Source organism: Lynx canadensis, chromosome B4 (genome assembly GCF_007474595.2).
Source record: "Lynx canadensis isolate LIC74 chromosome B4, mLynCan4.pri.v2, whole genome shotgun sequence".
Classification (NCBI taxonomy): domain Eukaryota; kingdom Metazoa; phylum Chordata; class Mammalia; order Carnivora; family Felidae; genus Lynx; species Lynx canadensis.
In genome coordinates, this window is record NC_044309.1 from 61,104,634 (window position 1) to 61,121,358 (window position 16,725).

At 36.0% G+C, this 16,725-nt stretch overlaps 1 protein-coding gene and 1 non-coding gene across 6 annotated transcripts in view; both read left to right on the forward strand.

Moving 5' to 3' along the window:
* Positions 1–16,725, forward strand: part of CCDC91 (coiled-coil domain containing 91) — a 355,118-nt gene that overhangs the window by 304,876 nt on the left and 33,517 nt on the right. The gene's annotated exons all lie outside the window — the stretch shown is intronic.
* On the forward strand, positions 10,533–10,640 carry LOC115519541. The gene has a single exon (XR_003970549.1). It is a non-coding gene; the product is annotated as a U6 spliceosomal RNA (small nuclear RNA).

The window sequence follows — 16,725 nt, forward strand, 5'->3', positions numbered from 1 at the left end:
TGAAACCAGTGAGGTGAATAGGTTTCAAAAGTTTATGTAGTTTATAGAGGTGTGGTCTAAAAAAATTTTTTTTCCATCTTGCAATCTTTGAAAATTTATTTCATACAGTATACCTTAAAATAAAATTTATTGCCATCCTTCACTTTATATTTTAACAGTCTTCTTGACCCTCTTTCTTATTTTGCTATACTCAGTTGCATAAGAATAACCTTAAAAAAATTTGCTGACATGTGAATAGTCATGGTCTCTGGTGAGGGAGATCACTGTTGATCATTTCCATTTCAACAGTGGAGTAATTGAAAAGATAGATACAACTTCATGCTTCATTAAAGCCAATTACTATATCTGTTTCAGGAAATAACAACATATGCTCCAACTTAGAATTAAAATAACAATTTAATTAAGTACACATAAGAACTAATAGATATACCAATTAATGTACTCTGTTTGGGGGATAGCATTTTGTTTAAAGAAAAAAACTTCTAAATCAAAGTACAGTAAGTAAATACTTCTGTTGAGGTCATTTAGAATCTAAAAATGCTTATCTCTGTTTTTGTGTAGCAACTTAAACTATTCATTTAAATAATTATCCAGTCACTTCTCAAATTATCACAATGACAGTTGGCTTTATTCTTCAATGAAATGTTTTAACTCTTTTTTAAATACTCAAATGACTTTTCTCCACCAGTACGCTATACCAAAGTTCTTAAAATTTAGATGGTGATAAGAATTGATTCAAAACAAAGACAAATCAACAAAATGTCAACTTTGAGTCATAGCTTGTGTCACTTAGGAATTGACACACCTGATGGATATAGTATCATGGAAGGCCTATAAGCAAGGTATAGCATTTGAGATGGACCCAACCCAGTGAAGCTTTTACTCAGAACGTCTGGATATCTCATAATATAAATGGTAAGCAACTGGTCAAGAAGGAAAAACCAGACATCAGACCTAGAGGAAGCAGTAGCTATCAAAGGCCTCAAAATTGAAATGATGATAACAGTGATGATGAAAGCTAATACTTATGTACCATTTACCATATTCCAGGCACTAGTCTAAGGAGTGTGTGTGTGTGTGTGTGTGTGTGTTCATTGTTAAGAATATTACTAGCCACCAAATCATAAAACTGGAAAGTGATAGTCTGGCTCTGGAGCCTGAGCTGTTTACCAGCAATCTACCTATGTGAGCAAGATACAGCAATAAAGAATAGCAATAAAGAATTATCTTATTATGATATGACTGTTAAAAGAACACTAGAAATGTTCGGCTTAAGTGGAATTGAAGTTGTTGAAGTGAAATGTTCTGTATCAGAAAACAATACAAAACAAAAACCATTTATTGAGTGCCAAGTTTTTCCAAAATATTATGGCAGCTGCTTTATTTACACTGTTTCACATAATCCTCAAAACAACTCTGAAATAATATCTGCTCTTTGCAGACGAGGAAAATTGAAAGTCAGTGATATTTGATCATGGCACAAGATCAGTAAGAGAGTCAAAATTTTAACTTGGTTCTGTCTGACTGCAAACCATATAGGGAGATGCCCCAGTAGCTCCTTAAGTCTGATTAGATAATTTGCTTTCTGCATTACTTTTCGTACAGTAGTCTAGGATTGTCAGTTTCTCCACTAGCAGGCTTTTAATCCCCTTTCTACTTTTCCAGGCTCTATTTGGATAAATTAAATAAATTAGCTCCATCCAGACAAATGAGGAAGTAGAAAAACAGGAATAGTGTACAGTCATACAGAGTTCACTTGGGAAATTGCTTGCAGTTATGTATTGCATACAATTTATAAGTTATTTTTAAGTAGCTTTTTCACCTACTGGGAACTTCTGAGGACCCTAGCAAAGACTATTGGTTTAGATAGCTTAAATATTATTTCTGCAGGGTTTTAAGATTTGATTTATATAGCAAAGAGGACTGATATTTTTCTAGTTGGCGTGACCGTGTTAGGTAGTAGTAAAAGATTGACAAAGTCTTAAAATGAAGTTTTATGAAATGTACAACATAAATTAAGCTGTGACGTTAAAACCACCACCAGCTTATGTGATAGCAGTGATAAGGTAACAATAACTTTGCTTAGTCTTTTTTAAAACCATTCTAGCTCTATTATTCCAGGTGGTATTATCTCTATCTTTAGTTCTCATAAAAGTCTTTATGGGTATATTCAAGGAGTTAGTACACATTTCTACTCACATACAGGCTAATGCCAAACTCCCTTAAAATTATACTCCTGTAGGAGTTAAAAAGAAAACTAACATGTCAGATTATTACATTCCTTTAAAATAGATCCAAATATACAAGTCATTATTGCAAACAAGTTTGTAGCAAATTAAGAAAACTGAATCATGATCCCAACATAATCAGTTTGAAAACCAATTTTGTTAAATTTTGAAGTTAGTTGGCATGGATAATATTTTTTACAAAAACTTGATTTTATATTATTTTAGCACAGAACTAAGTAGTTAATCCTAGTATTTACTTGTCTGACACTTCTCAATGGCTCTTGATTCTTAATTTAATCTTGCTAGATAGAAGAAATTGTCATTTAAAAGAAAGATGCAGTGTTCGAACAGTAACAATTCAGGCTTTGCACTAATATCTGCAAGAGTTTCTCGTAAAACATTTACAAATAATATAACTTTCTCTTGTGTACTTTGAACAATTGGCTATAGAAATTATATCTGTGGGATTGTAGACTTACTCTATAATAAGTTAATGTTCTTTATATTACCTGCATATTTATGAATATCTGTTGTTTTCCATTCTTTGACTTATTTTTTAAATGTATAAATAATTAAGAGATGAGTTATTTTTCATGTGCTACTTTTTAACTGAAATTCTTGAAATGACTATTATTTCCTTGTCAAAATTTACTTTCAGTAGAAAGGAGATGGTATTATTACCAAAAGACACTAGTAGTTTTTACATTTAAACTACTTGATTTATTATATAGTTGTTTTCCATCATATGTATCTCCTCAGCCATCAGTTCTTTCCTTTGAAAAAATAGCAAAAATAACAATTTGGTTTGTAACTAATAGTGCCTTGGAAACAGCATGAAAAAATCATTTTCTAAGAGATGCGGTATTTTTCTTCTCATATGAAAACAGAGAAAACCTCCTTGACATTCTGTTCGTTGCTGATTCATATGCACTGACATGACCTCTCTGTGCTCCTGTCTTGCTCTGGAAGCTTTGTGCTCCCTCTTTAAAGGAAGGCCAATTATTTAATACATGTGAACTCTAGTCTGTAACAGAGAGGAAGCAGATACATCATTTATTATCATCACATTATTTCTGAATGAAATCCATTAGATTATGGGTGAATCACATGTCTGCCTTAGTCTTTGACTAGATTGTCAGACAGTTTTTCTTATTTTTTAAAATAAAGAATACTAAATGGATAGACAAGACATAATTGTACTTCTTTCTCTGGGATTGATACAGCAATGTACATCTCTTATTTTATCTCCTTTTAAAGATATTATTCTGTATTCTTTCTCTAGTCATTTTTCATCAATTCTCCTCATCATTGATTGGTTCAGTTGAGATTCCATGCATGAGATTCCATAATCCTTAGTTTTATACATAAAGGTGCAGCATTCACATGAGTTTACCCCCTAAGAACTAATTTTTATCGTTGCATCCCTTTAACAGAAAATTTGCAGTTACCCTGATTAAGATCCTATAAATATCTGACAAGTTGTTGGTCTACTTGAAAACTGTTTATTTTTAAAATTCAGATTGAATTCCTAATTTTAAGCAATAGAAGTTGACTCTGACTGCTTAAGCAGAAAAAGGAGTTTATTTATTAAGAGGTTATTGGGATGGGAAAATGGGCTTTGAAATTCAGCTTCCAAAAGCAAACCCCAAAACCATGACATAGAACTGGCCTCATGAGGAAATCTCATTGTTGCTGCTGCAATTGTGAAACTTATTGCTTTCACATCCCCACCTAACACAACCTGTGTATCACTGACTGCATCTCACAGCCTCTGGCTAAATCTCTGCCTCTACCCTCACCAGTTAAAAAAGTCCCATATGGAGTTTCATTCATCAGATTGCTCATTTCTTACTGAAATCTCATGGGTGTAAACCGGGTTGGTAGACCTTTGATCACATGTCTGCCTATATACTGGGTACAAAAACAAGCTAAGAAAATACTCTTTGTGCATTCTGTCTCACAGTGACTAAACTTATAAGCATAGGATATCTCCTGATATGTTAAGGGTTTTTCCAAAATGCCAAAACAAGAAAATATGACAAACATACACTATCCTACATTGCTTGGCTTTTCAACATCAATTTATATATGCCCTTTGCTAATACTTAAACCTAACCTTCAAAATAGACCCTTCTTCCATACTTAACAATATTAACGGTAACATCAGGTAAAGTAAGAGCAAAATACTTCAGCTATCCCTTATAAAAACAAAATGTGTTCACAAAGGGAATGGCCTGGAATCTGTTGCAGCAACCTACCACAAGGCAAGTATAGCTGAGAGTGTGAGTGATCTGATCATATGATCTCTGCTGTAAGAACTTTCTCAAGTCTCATTCCATATATGTCACAATCACTTAATATGGCTTGCTACTGAGCATGCCTAATTTAATAGTTCAGTGAATCAGCTAAACCAAGTTCATTTGGGGCAGATCAGGTCACATTTATTTTTTTCCACAGTCCAATATACAGACTCTAATAGGACTTAGTAGCAAGCTAAACACTCCTTTCCAAAGGAACAAATTTCCTGCCTGATGATGTTGCTCCAAAACTTTAGAGATCTCAGTTGGGATTCCTCAATCAGAACTTGCCACAGGCTCCATCTAGCATTCGGATAAAATATTGGCAGTTCTAAGTACATTGAATCAGTAGATCATGAAGGCCAGGTAGATACTCTGTAGCCCGGATTAACTAGGAGGGCTCCTTTTTCCTCTTGTGCCCACTCATAGCTGTGGGCATTCAGGTCACTTTATAAATAGGTCAAAGCAAGATTCCCAATGTGATATATATTACTTTCAAAAGACACATGCCACTGCGCCTCTTTCTTGGTGGCAGGAGGCACAAGGCACAGTTACTTTTAACTTTGTAGAGGTTATCCTGATACGCTTAAGATCACTGGGCCCTCAGAAACTTCACTGAGGTGTAGCTCTTATATATTCATATAATGTGTCTCCCACTTTACTACACTTATATTAGACTTACAGATGTGTTTAACATATCTGTACAAAGAATCCTGAATACTTATTACCTCCAGCTTTCCAGGTCCTGGAGACATAATGTCATCAATATAGTTGTCCTATGTTTTGGCGAGACAGTAATGGTCTTTGTGAAATATATTGCAGTTCAAAGCCAAATAATTTATATAACCCTAAGATAGAATGGTTTATTGCTCTATGAAAGCAGCTGTTACAGGTGTTCTCTCTCTGTTGGGAAAGAGGAAAAAAAATCATTTGCAGATTAATAGTCATATACCTGGTGCTGAGAGCTTGAGTAAAGAATGTACATCTGCAATAGCAGCTGCTTATGAAATCACTATCTGATGAAGCCTCTGGTAATCTACTATCCTTCTCCAGTGCCATTTGTATACTCTGTGTTTAAGGTCCTAGTGGGCTGAATGTGAGGCAGATTCAGGGTAAAACTCCAGTCATCATTTTATTCCTACAATCATCCTTTGTGACCACTAATCCACAGTGGTATTCTAGGTCCCTTGTTTTTTAGGATTAGTTCAGAGCTGTTATACAACAGTACTCAAAAGACCTGGTATTTCCCTTTCTTCAGTGCAGTTACCTTGATGAGAAAGGCCAAACTCACAGTTTACAGTTTACACCTCTGATGTCATTACAAGCTGTATCTTTAGGAACTTGCATTCTCTTCTTTACTCAGAAAGCTCTGAGTCTGCAAATAATTGACAGGACTAGAAATTGGAAAAAATGTTATAAATTTTTGTTGTAGTGGCTCAAGACAGGCATCTCTTCATTAAACCTGGGAATCTTATAATTTTATTAAGTTGGAATTTTTTTATGCCTATCTGTTATATGGATCATTTGATCAAGTAGCCAAAGCCAATGGTCAGTGTGGGCCAGAGCATTCTGATTACAACTCAACTCCATGGAAAGCAGCATGAGTACTTCTGGTCTATAAAAAATGGACAGTGTTGTCCACCAGTGCTGGCTTTTCCTTCCCCGGGAGCATTAGGGAATAGTTCTTCGCTGAGATTTTTGTCTTGAACTGAGAATTTAGAATTGTGAACATTTCATTATCTTTTTTAAAGCTGTGCTATGGAAATAAAAGTAAGTAATTTTGTCTTCTTCACACTCTTTATATTGTTGTTCCATATTAGTAGTCTCTGGATCTTCGGAAGTCTTGCCGTCATTGATCACTTCATTTCAAGTGACTGTACGTAATAATTTTTTACTTTGCTACTATGCAGGCTGCCAAATGTTGCTTTTTAATTTTTTTTTCTCTTTCAGAAAACTGGCTGGAATTTTAGAGCCATCAGCCCTTAGAGAGCCAGAACTAACCATAGATCTTTCTGATATTCCTGAGGTTACATTGCCTTCAGCCGCTGCTTAGTAGCCATTTAGTGTCAATCAGGGTTTTTCTGGCTACTTAAACAGTAAAAAAGCTTATTAAAAGGAAATTGAATAGTTGACCAAATTGTTGAAAGCCGGAGAACCAGGATGATGGTTAAGCTTCCGGAAACAATACCAAAACTACACCACAAAACTTGTTCAAAGATAAGTCCTTCTTTGCTGCAACATTCCCATCAAGCACCAAAAGAACCCATTGCTTAATGCAACCATTGCAATATCCAACAGTTGAATGTGTCTCATCCATACGAGCAAAATGGTTGATCTACAGAGCTTCCTTCCTCTTGTTCTTTCTGAATCAAAGTCTATTACAGTCAACTCTGATTAGCAGAGCCTTGGGAGTAGAGCAGGTTAGATAACTAAGTTTTCTGAGTTTTACCTAGGGAAGTCATACCTCATAAGGCTAGAAATTCATCAAACACAGGAAGGGTATCAAAAATCACAGAACATTATAAATGGCCACTACATATTTTGGGAATTTTTTCCAAGTTGCTATGGTTACTGTAGAAATATTTTTCCAGCTTTTTAGTCTCATGGCTAATTCTAAATCTGATCCTTTGAAGTCAAACTACATGGGTTTCATTCTTACTAAATCAGGACTTTAGCAGTCGCCAGGTTCATCAGACATCTTGTAGAAAGTTTGCCACTTGGACACCACAAGTTCATACTTTCTCAAATAATCTGAGGTTTCTACAGTTACGCCTAAGAGATGTGACACTATTCAGAGGATATGCAGTATTTGGATAGATAAGGTTTTTGTTCCATGTATTTGTGCTAAAAATAGATAGTTTTAGAAGATATATATAAATAGATTTTTTTTTTAAGTTTTAGTGATTAAATTTGTTCTTGCATTAACCAACAATTTTTACCTTTGGTAATTTAGGGACATCTTTTTTTTTTTTAATTTTTTTTTTCAACGTTTATTTATTTTTGGGACAGAGAGAGACAGAGCATGAACGGGGGAGGGGCAGAGAGAGAGGGAGACACAGAATCGGAAACAGGCTCCAGGCTCTGAGCCATCAGCCCAGAGCCTGACGCGGGGCTCGAACTCACGGACCGCGAGATCGTGACCTGGCTGAAGTCGGACGCTTAACTGACTGCGCCACCCAGGTGCCCCTAGGGACATCTTTTATACATTAATTATAGTACTTGTTTTCATAGAGTGATGGCCACAAAGATTCCTGAAGTAGAAAGAACTTGATTAACTTGTAATTCACCTAGATTAAATTTTAGTTGTCTCTTGTGTCCTTGGAAACATCTTTGTTCTCTGTATTTACTTCACGCTCTTATCAGTGGATCTATTTCTTCTAAATCCTCTCCATTTTCTTGCTGTCAAGCCTGTTATCCATGACCTCTGCTATGTTTTTCAACTCTGAAGAAACTAAAGAAAAGAAGAAACTAGATAGCAAAGTACTCTTTGTTGTATTTAAGTCACATATGTTCTAAGTCTGAAAAAGGAGAATCTTTAGCCCCTAACTGTGTAATAAATATATAGGTTTTGTTCTGTCTGTTTTCACGGATCCTTTTTAACTTCTGTCTTTGTTTGAGATTGTGGGCTATAGAAGATTATGGCTGCCCAAACCCTGGCTGCCAGTCAGAACATTATTATACTAGTAAGTTTCAACATTAGATCCCTCCAATCCATTTGAGGCTTTTCCAGATAATGTTTTCCAGCCTAGATAATTTTCTGAACATTGGAGTTGAAGTACAATATTTTAGGATAAATCCTATATCCAACATTCAGTGTATGTTGGGATCGATTCATTAAATGATCCCACTATTCTTGACACCAAGATTTTTCAAATTTTCATATTTTTCACATGCATAATGTGATCATTACCTTGTACCAGGAACATATTAATCATAGTTTCTTTGCCATTTTACAAGAATTTTAATGTCTGCTTTTTATTCATCTGTGGGGACATTTGGCATATAAAATAACTTTGTTGCTTAGTTTTTCCTTTATAGTTTAGAGTGCTTATTCATTTAAGATTTAGTGTGACTATAATATATTCAACACTTTGCTTTTGTCCTCAATATTTATTCCATTCCTGTGGTTCACATTTTCCTCTTCTTATGTATCATGTGTTGAAAATGAAAATATCTTGTCTGGGGTGGAGCTTAGCCACTGGACTAAACAAACATGCTCTCCTTCTGCTCTTAGTTGATTTTAGTGGTTAAATTACTAAAAAATCCTGTTAATAAAAAAAAGTTTTACATCTACCTTTTTTTATTGTGTACTTTAATAGTTAGTAAAAGTCCCTTCCTTTCAACTCTCCCACCAAAATGAAACTTGTTCACTCATATTTCTTTCATGTTTAAGACTCTGACATTAGTAGTCAACAGATTAATGAAAATAAGATAGACTTTCAAGAATCAAAGTTTTTGAATTTAGTGAAAGAAATTAAACCACTTGAGCAGAGTTTCTAAAAGTCAGAGGGTATCTATTATGGGCTATCCAAGGCATGTTCTTCTTACATCGATGGCAGAAGTGCAAGAGGGGAAACCAAAGAATGTGAACAAGTTTTTGACTGTGTCACCTCTGACATCTTGTAGGCCAAAGCAAGTCATATGGCCAAGCCCAAGGTCAAAAGGGAGAAAAGTACATTTCACCCAGTAGTAGGCCAACCATGTTGCACAGTCAAATTCAACATCAGTGGAGTGGAAAACTAATCCTCCCATGGAGGTGGAGAAAAAGAATGGGTTAATGGTTGCCAAACAGTAATCTAATCTACCAAATAAACCAATCTCGGCAAGCTACTCTCTCTTCTACTAACATTACTTTATCGTATCATGATTCCATTTTATTTTCTTCTTAGTATATAACATTATCTGAAACTATTTTAATAGTTTATATTGCATTTTTCATTCAATCATCAAATAGCATCAGCCACCTAATATCTACTAGGAAGTACTCTAAGTACTAGAGATGCATCAATTAAAAAAAAAAAAACAGACAAAAATCTGTATTAGTTGTCTATCTCCCTCATTAAAGTATCTTGTCTATTTTGTTCACCACTGTATTCTCAGTATCTCAGAGTAAGCCTGGCACATAGCAGATGTTCAAGAAGATTTTGTTTTGAGGCACCTGGGTGGCTCAGTCAGTTAAGCGTCCAACTTCAGCTCAGGTCATGATCTCATGGTTTGTGAGTTTGAGCCCCATGTTGGGATCTGTACTGACAGTGCAGAAGCTGCTTGGGATTCTCTTGCTCTCGCTATTTTGCTTTCAAAATAAATAAATTAGAATTTTAAAATAAAAAGAAAAGAAAATTCTGTTTCATGAATGAAGAAATGACATTAAACATTTATGTGACATAACTCCATTTGTTTAGATCCTCTGCTTATTAGGCAGCTTTCTGATTATGACTTGTTTACAACACAGGGAAGTTTTTATACAGTCTGGTGAACTTGACTTACTGTGACTCTTTTGAGAGAAAGATTTGTGTTTAGTTAGTATTGTGGAAATCTGAGGTCTTTACCTACACAGCTAAAAACCAGTCCTTCAATGTAGTAAACTCACCATGGTAAAATCACCCTGAGAAACTTAGAGATAGATACCATTGGGTAAGTATACTTTTAATTCCCTTCTAAGCAGATACATAGCAAGCACAAAGGATATGTGAAGAGTGAAATTAATACCATTACCAGGTTTTGAATCATGAAAAGCTGTGCTACCCATTTGCTTTGGGCTTTTAAAGCTCTGTTTCAATAACTTTTTCTCAGAATATGTATATACTGTACAAAACTAAGAAAAACTTAACAAAGGATTGTCAGTAGATCTATTCCATAGAGATTTGAACTGCATTATCAACAGTCAGCACAGGAATGTTCCCAACTTCCATCCCTGAAGCTGTAATTGTTTTATTTCTACACTCAACCTATTAGTGTCTAATAGCGTACGGTCTGGCCAATTTCACATTTAAAATTAAAGCAGTCAGTGCTCACGTCAGCGGCACATACACTAAAACTGGAACAAAACAGAGAAGATTAGCATGGTCCCTGTGCAAGGATGACACATGAAATAAAATCAGCAATTCTCATATATGCTGTAAGTTCTTAGGACTTTCTCATACGTTGGGGCGCCTGGGTGGCGCAGTCGGTTAAGCGTCCGACTTCAGGCAGGTCACGATCTCGCGGTCCGGGAGTTCGAGCCCCACGTCAGGCTCTGGGCTGATGGCTCGGAGCCTGGAGCCTGTTTCCAATTCTGTGTCTCCCTCTCTCTCTGCCCCTCCCCCGTTCGTGCTCTGTCTCTCTCTGTCCCAAAAATAAATAAACGTTGAAAAAAAAAATTAAAAAAAAAAAAAGACTTTCTCATACGTTAGGCTGTGAAAAATATTAGATGCCCTTGATAAAGTCTTTCAAGAGCTACTACCATCTGCTAAAGAATATACTATGATTTAACTACAGGAATTTTTGTTTGTTTGTTTTTAATAATTTATTGTCATTTTAGCTAACATACAGTGTATACAGTGTAGTCTTGGCTTCGGGAGTAGATTCCCATGATTCATCCCTTACATACAACACCCAGTGCTCATCCCAACAAGTGCCTTCCTCAGTGCCCATCTCCCATTTTCCCGCCTCCCCAATCCCCCCCCCCCATTTCCATCAGCCCTCAGTTTGTTCTCTGTATTTAAGAGTCTCTTATGGTTTGCCTCCCTCTCTGTTTGTAACTTATTTTTCCCTCCCTTCCCCTATGGTCTTCTGTTAACTTTCTCAAATTCCATATATGAGTGAAAACATATGATATCTTTTTCTGACTGATATATTTCATTTAGCATAATACCCTCCAGTTCCATCCACATTGTTGCAAATGACAAAATTTCATTCTTTTTTTTTTATCACCAAGTAGTATTCCATTGTATACCATATCTTCTTAATCCGTTCATCAGTTGATGGACATTTGGACTCTTCCCATAATTTGGCTGTTAACTACAATAGTTCATAATAAAATATAAGTGATTATGAACTGTTTGATAGAATTGGTGATGTAGCACTGTTGAAAAATAAGAAAAACTGTAGTCTGGGGAAAACCAGAAATTGCCACCCATGTGAAAGTGCTGAGACAGAAGTGGCACAGGGTGCTATCGAAGTACCTGGAAAGATGACCTAATGAAGTCCTAGTGGATCAGAGAATCCTTCTCAACATAATGATGTGTAAGCTAAAACTTTAAGAATTACTTCTCTCTCCCTATATCTAATATATAGGGATATCTATCTTTAAAATATATCCAGATTCTGGGGCGCCTGGGTGGCTCAGTTGGTTAAGCATCCAACTCTTGGTTTCGGCTCAGGTCATGATCTCATGGTTCATGGGTTCAAGCCCCATATCAGGCTCTGTGCTGATGGCACGGAGCCTGCTTGGGATTCTGTCTCCCTCTCTCTCTGCCCCTCCCCTGCTCGCTCTCTCTCTCTCTCTCTCTCAAGAAAAAATAAACATTAAAAAAATTTAAAAAAATATATATCCAGATTCTGACCACTTCGATTGCTTTCACCACTGCCCAAGCCACTGTCAGCTCTTGCCTGGACTTCTACACAAACCTCCTAACTGGTATCTTTACTTCTTTTTTTTTTTTAATTTTTTTTTAATCTTTGTTTATTTTTTGAGAGAGAGGCAGAGTGTGAATAGGGAAGGAGCAGAGAGAGAGGGAGACACAGAATCCGAAGCAGGCTCCAGGCTCTGAGCTGTCAGCACAGAGCCTGACGTGGGGCTGGAACTCACAAACTCTGAGATCATGACCTGAGCCAAAGTCGGACACTCAACCGACTGAGCCACCCAGGCGCCCTGACTGGTATCTTTACTTCTACACTTGCACTGAAAAGTCCTTTTTGAAACTTCAGTCAGATTATATCACTCCTCTGTATAAAATCTTGAAATGAGTCCATGTCACTCAGAGGAAAACCAGAGTCATTGCAGTGGCCTATAGGGCTCTACGTCATCTTGCCTCCTATTTCTTCTCTCATCTCCTGAAAACACCAAACATAACAGTAAAAATACTACTACTTTTTCACAGATTTTTGGTGTCATACAATACTCAATTCAGTGTTTTCAAAATTTCACTAAACTCTGGAAATTGGAAAATGAGCCTCATGATTTAATAAGTAGAGTTAACTATGCTGTGTTTCAGATTTCACCTACATATTATTTTGAGGTATCTTTTTCAGCTCTGACAGCCATTGAAACCAAGTGTTGGGGTACCTGGGTGGCTTAGTCGGTTGAACATCCGACTTTTGATTTTGGCTCAGGTCATGATCTCACGGTCGTGAGATCGAGCCCCATGTCAGGCTCTGTGCTGAGCATGGAGCCTGCTTAAGATTTGTTCCCTCTCCCTCTGCTCCTCTCCTCTGCTTGTATGCATGTTCTGTCTCTCTCTCTCTCTTTCTCTCTGCCTCTCAAATTAAAAAAATAAAAATAAGTGTTATACTACATCTAGAGTCAAATTGCTGTATCAAGATTTTCAAATACAAGGAAGCATTATTCAATTGCATTAGCCTTTTTTAAATAGTACATATTTCATAACATGTATAACATATTCCTAGAAAAATACAATATGTTCATAAATTAAGAAATAACCATTTTGTTGGGCCATGGAGGTTCTATTTTAGACCAGTGGTCTTTTCCACACTTATGTCTAAGAAAAGATAACCATAAAGATTTTTTAGAGAGCCATTATAGTAAGGAGAGCACTTATTTATTGAGAAAGTTGCACTGTTTGTTGAAGACTCTCTATTTATTGTTTCATTTCTCTTAATTGGAAGACATGTTTGAGAGAGAAAATGAAGATGGAAACAGATGCAAAATAGTTATCATAATTGATTTGTACCACAGTTACTTCAGTGCTAAGTTTCAAGTTATTTTAAAATATACCTCACTCCTTAAGACCTTTGATATAACACAGGATGGTGTTTTTTCTCATTTGTTTGGTTTTATTGTTGTAATGTTGTTAGGAAAGCTATAAGCTTAGGAACTATAGCAGAGAGTCAGTAAGACTCTTAAAGCAGTTTAGAAAATAGCTAGATTGCTTAGGGAGTAGTCAAAAAATGAAATATCTTTTAGAGCAACAATGATAAGCTATTTACTTTTCTAGAGAACAGGATTGAGATGAAATTCATGAGTAAATTCATTAGTAAGTCAAATATCATATTTATATGATGCAGAAGTATTATGAAATCTGACACTCATTTTTGAGAACTTATGGGATGATGAGTCTAAATACATATTTTAAAATGAGTGCATTGTACAAGGCAGCACACAATTGTTGTAATACATGACTCAGCCTATCATTGCTCGGAATGTTCAGAGAAGGGAACGTGAAGAAACAGGGCCGACTGTGTAAAGACCATAGTTCTTCATCTAGCACTGCAGAATTGTGGCAAATAGTGCTAATTACCTACATAAAATAAAGTCTCTCCTTCTGCTGAGTTAATAGGATTCCAGGGTTTTTAAAGGCAGCAGTGTATACAGTCACAAACAGCCTCTTCCTCAAACTCCTCTTCAGTCTTTAGTGGCCACATAACCCAGTTCTGGCCACTGAGGTGCTAAAGAGTCTACTGAGTGAGGTTTCTAAGAAGTTTCTTTTTTTAGTAAAAACTGGCACACTCCTTTGGCAAGTATGCTTTGCTTTTCCTTTCACTTCCTTCCTGTTTAGTACATAAACTAATACTTGAGGATGCAATAACCATCTTATGATCAAAGGGAACTATATATATATATATATATATATATATATATATATATATATATATATAAAATACACACACACACACACACACACACTAAAGAGCCCCATGCAAGAAAATAGTCTGTTCCTGGACTGCTTACCAGCTCTGGACGGCTTACTCCCAGAGACCATGGTGCATTAAATAATAAATTCTTCTTTAAGCCACTGTTTGTCAGATTTCTGTTTCACACAGCTAAATACACCTCTGACTGATAAGAAGGGTTGGAATTTAGATAAGAAAAAAGAAATGAAGGACAACCAAGCGTAGAAGTCACAAGTGACAATAATATGAGCACCTAATTCAGAATCAGAAATGGATGTTACTTATCTGAGTACAGTGTAAAGACTAAGGCCTCTAGAGTAAAGTTTGTATTGAATCAACTACTTTTAAATATATAAATTGCCTTATTTATTTTGGGGGAGTATTTTAAATTATTTTATTTGTTATCTATGCATTATCTGAAAGACATGGCATTCTTCTCTCCATTTTTCTTAAATGGAGGCAGAATTCTGTACGTCCATGCCTTTAAGTATTCATTAGTCCATAAGTCAAGTGTAGACTCCTGTATGCTTTTCCCCATTACTTAAAGACCCCAAATTGTCATCTCAGGTAAACCCTTATAACAATTTTACCTGTCTTCCAACAAGTTTACACTACAGAAACGATATATTCAGATAAGAATTAGTCACCTGAACTGGTTGTAGTTCTCAGCAGCATTGTGACAGAGGACCAATCTAGGATTGACACCCAGTATTAGTTCAGTGGAATCATATTTTTAAAAGCATGGTGCCATCTCTTAGTTTCCTTAGCTATAATATAGCAGCCTCTGATTTAAACTAAGGAAAAAGAAAATTCTCAAAAGCAGTAAAATATGCAAGGTAGTGAGTGTTTTAGCTTATTGTACTTGAACTGAAAAGTGTCAATTTAATGAAAGGAGAAAAACTTTGCTTGTCCATTCCCATGTCTGGGCAATGGCCTCCCATCAATTATGCAAGCCTCTGGTATCCTTTCAACAAAATTTCTTTTTCTAAAGTTAGCCTGATCCAGTTCTATTGCTTAGAACCAAAAAACCCTACAGATACAGAGTAGCTATATCTTACATCTGTATATATCCTATAACTTCATAAAAGTAGTTAGCATTCATCTGGTCTCTGGTGACAAACCGCTAGTAGAGTTTTATGTAGGGAATAGTGGGAATCACTGAGATGCCTCATTCCTCTGCTCCCCATGAGAAGTGAAGGAATGATTGAAATTAGCATGGTTGAAATTTCATGGTTGAAATTAGCACCTTCTAAATCTCATAGCATGTTTTGAACTAGACTATAAATTTTAAAATTAGATTCTGGCTTAAAAAGTACCCACTGAAATAATTGATGACACTTGAATGTTTCTTAAGAATAAGGAAGGATATATATATTACCATAAGACATGGTGCTGAAACTGTCACTGCAGCAATCTTTAATTGATGAGTTCCATTATGTGTTCAATATAGCACAATCCATGATATAAATAAATCCCTTGCAACGAGCATCCTTAGACTGTACAAAATGTAGAATTGCTAACTAGTAGGTTGAGAAAAGAGGGCATACAACTGAGAGGAAAGAATAATCAAAGACCACCCTGAATTAGTTGCTTCTTTACCACCAGGGGGGGTAAAGTATTTCCTAGGAAGATGAATAAATTATGTAATCACTAAATATTTCCATGCCTTCTATAAGTTAGGTGGGTTTTTTTTTTTTAGGAAGATTTTGAACTAATTATTGAACTATATGCATGGAAATGTTTATGTCACTTAGAAGATTCTTATGCATGTATTTCACTCATCATATGTAGATCAAGAAAAAATGCCCTGTGGGGCAGGTAATCGACTTCAGTGAAGTTTAGCAGAACAGCTTCACTAAGGCTATAAATTAACCTGCCATTTTAGTTTTGGAAACTTGCTGCAGAATGACCAATTGGTCATGGTGCTGTAGAACACCCTAAACTGTACACACTACAGTTGGTAAAGGCTGCTTCAGTAACACTGAAGATAGGAACTGTTGCCCATTTTGGTATCCATTAATGGACTTCTTTTCCCCTGTTTTTTCACAAAAAAAAACTGGAATTGGGCATAATTATTCTGTAAGAACAAGGAAATCTTTGACCTTCTTAACTACCCACTTAAGTTTTCCAAACTTTCCTGCTCAAAGAACTCTTACCGTTTGCCCTTAGAATCGTTTGCTCTGAAGTGCAGGCAAATGAGTGGAGCTCCAAATTTTGTACACCGAGTGATGGCAAAGAATATTATTTCTGTGCCCTGCACTGAAATGCCATCTTAATGGCTTGTTCATAGTGCAGCCCCGCTGACAGAGGCATGATACTCCATGGCCTTGAAAGATTCATTCTGAGAAGTGAACGCTAAAGCAACTCAG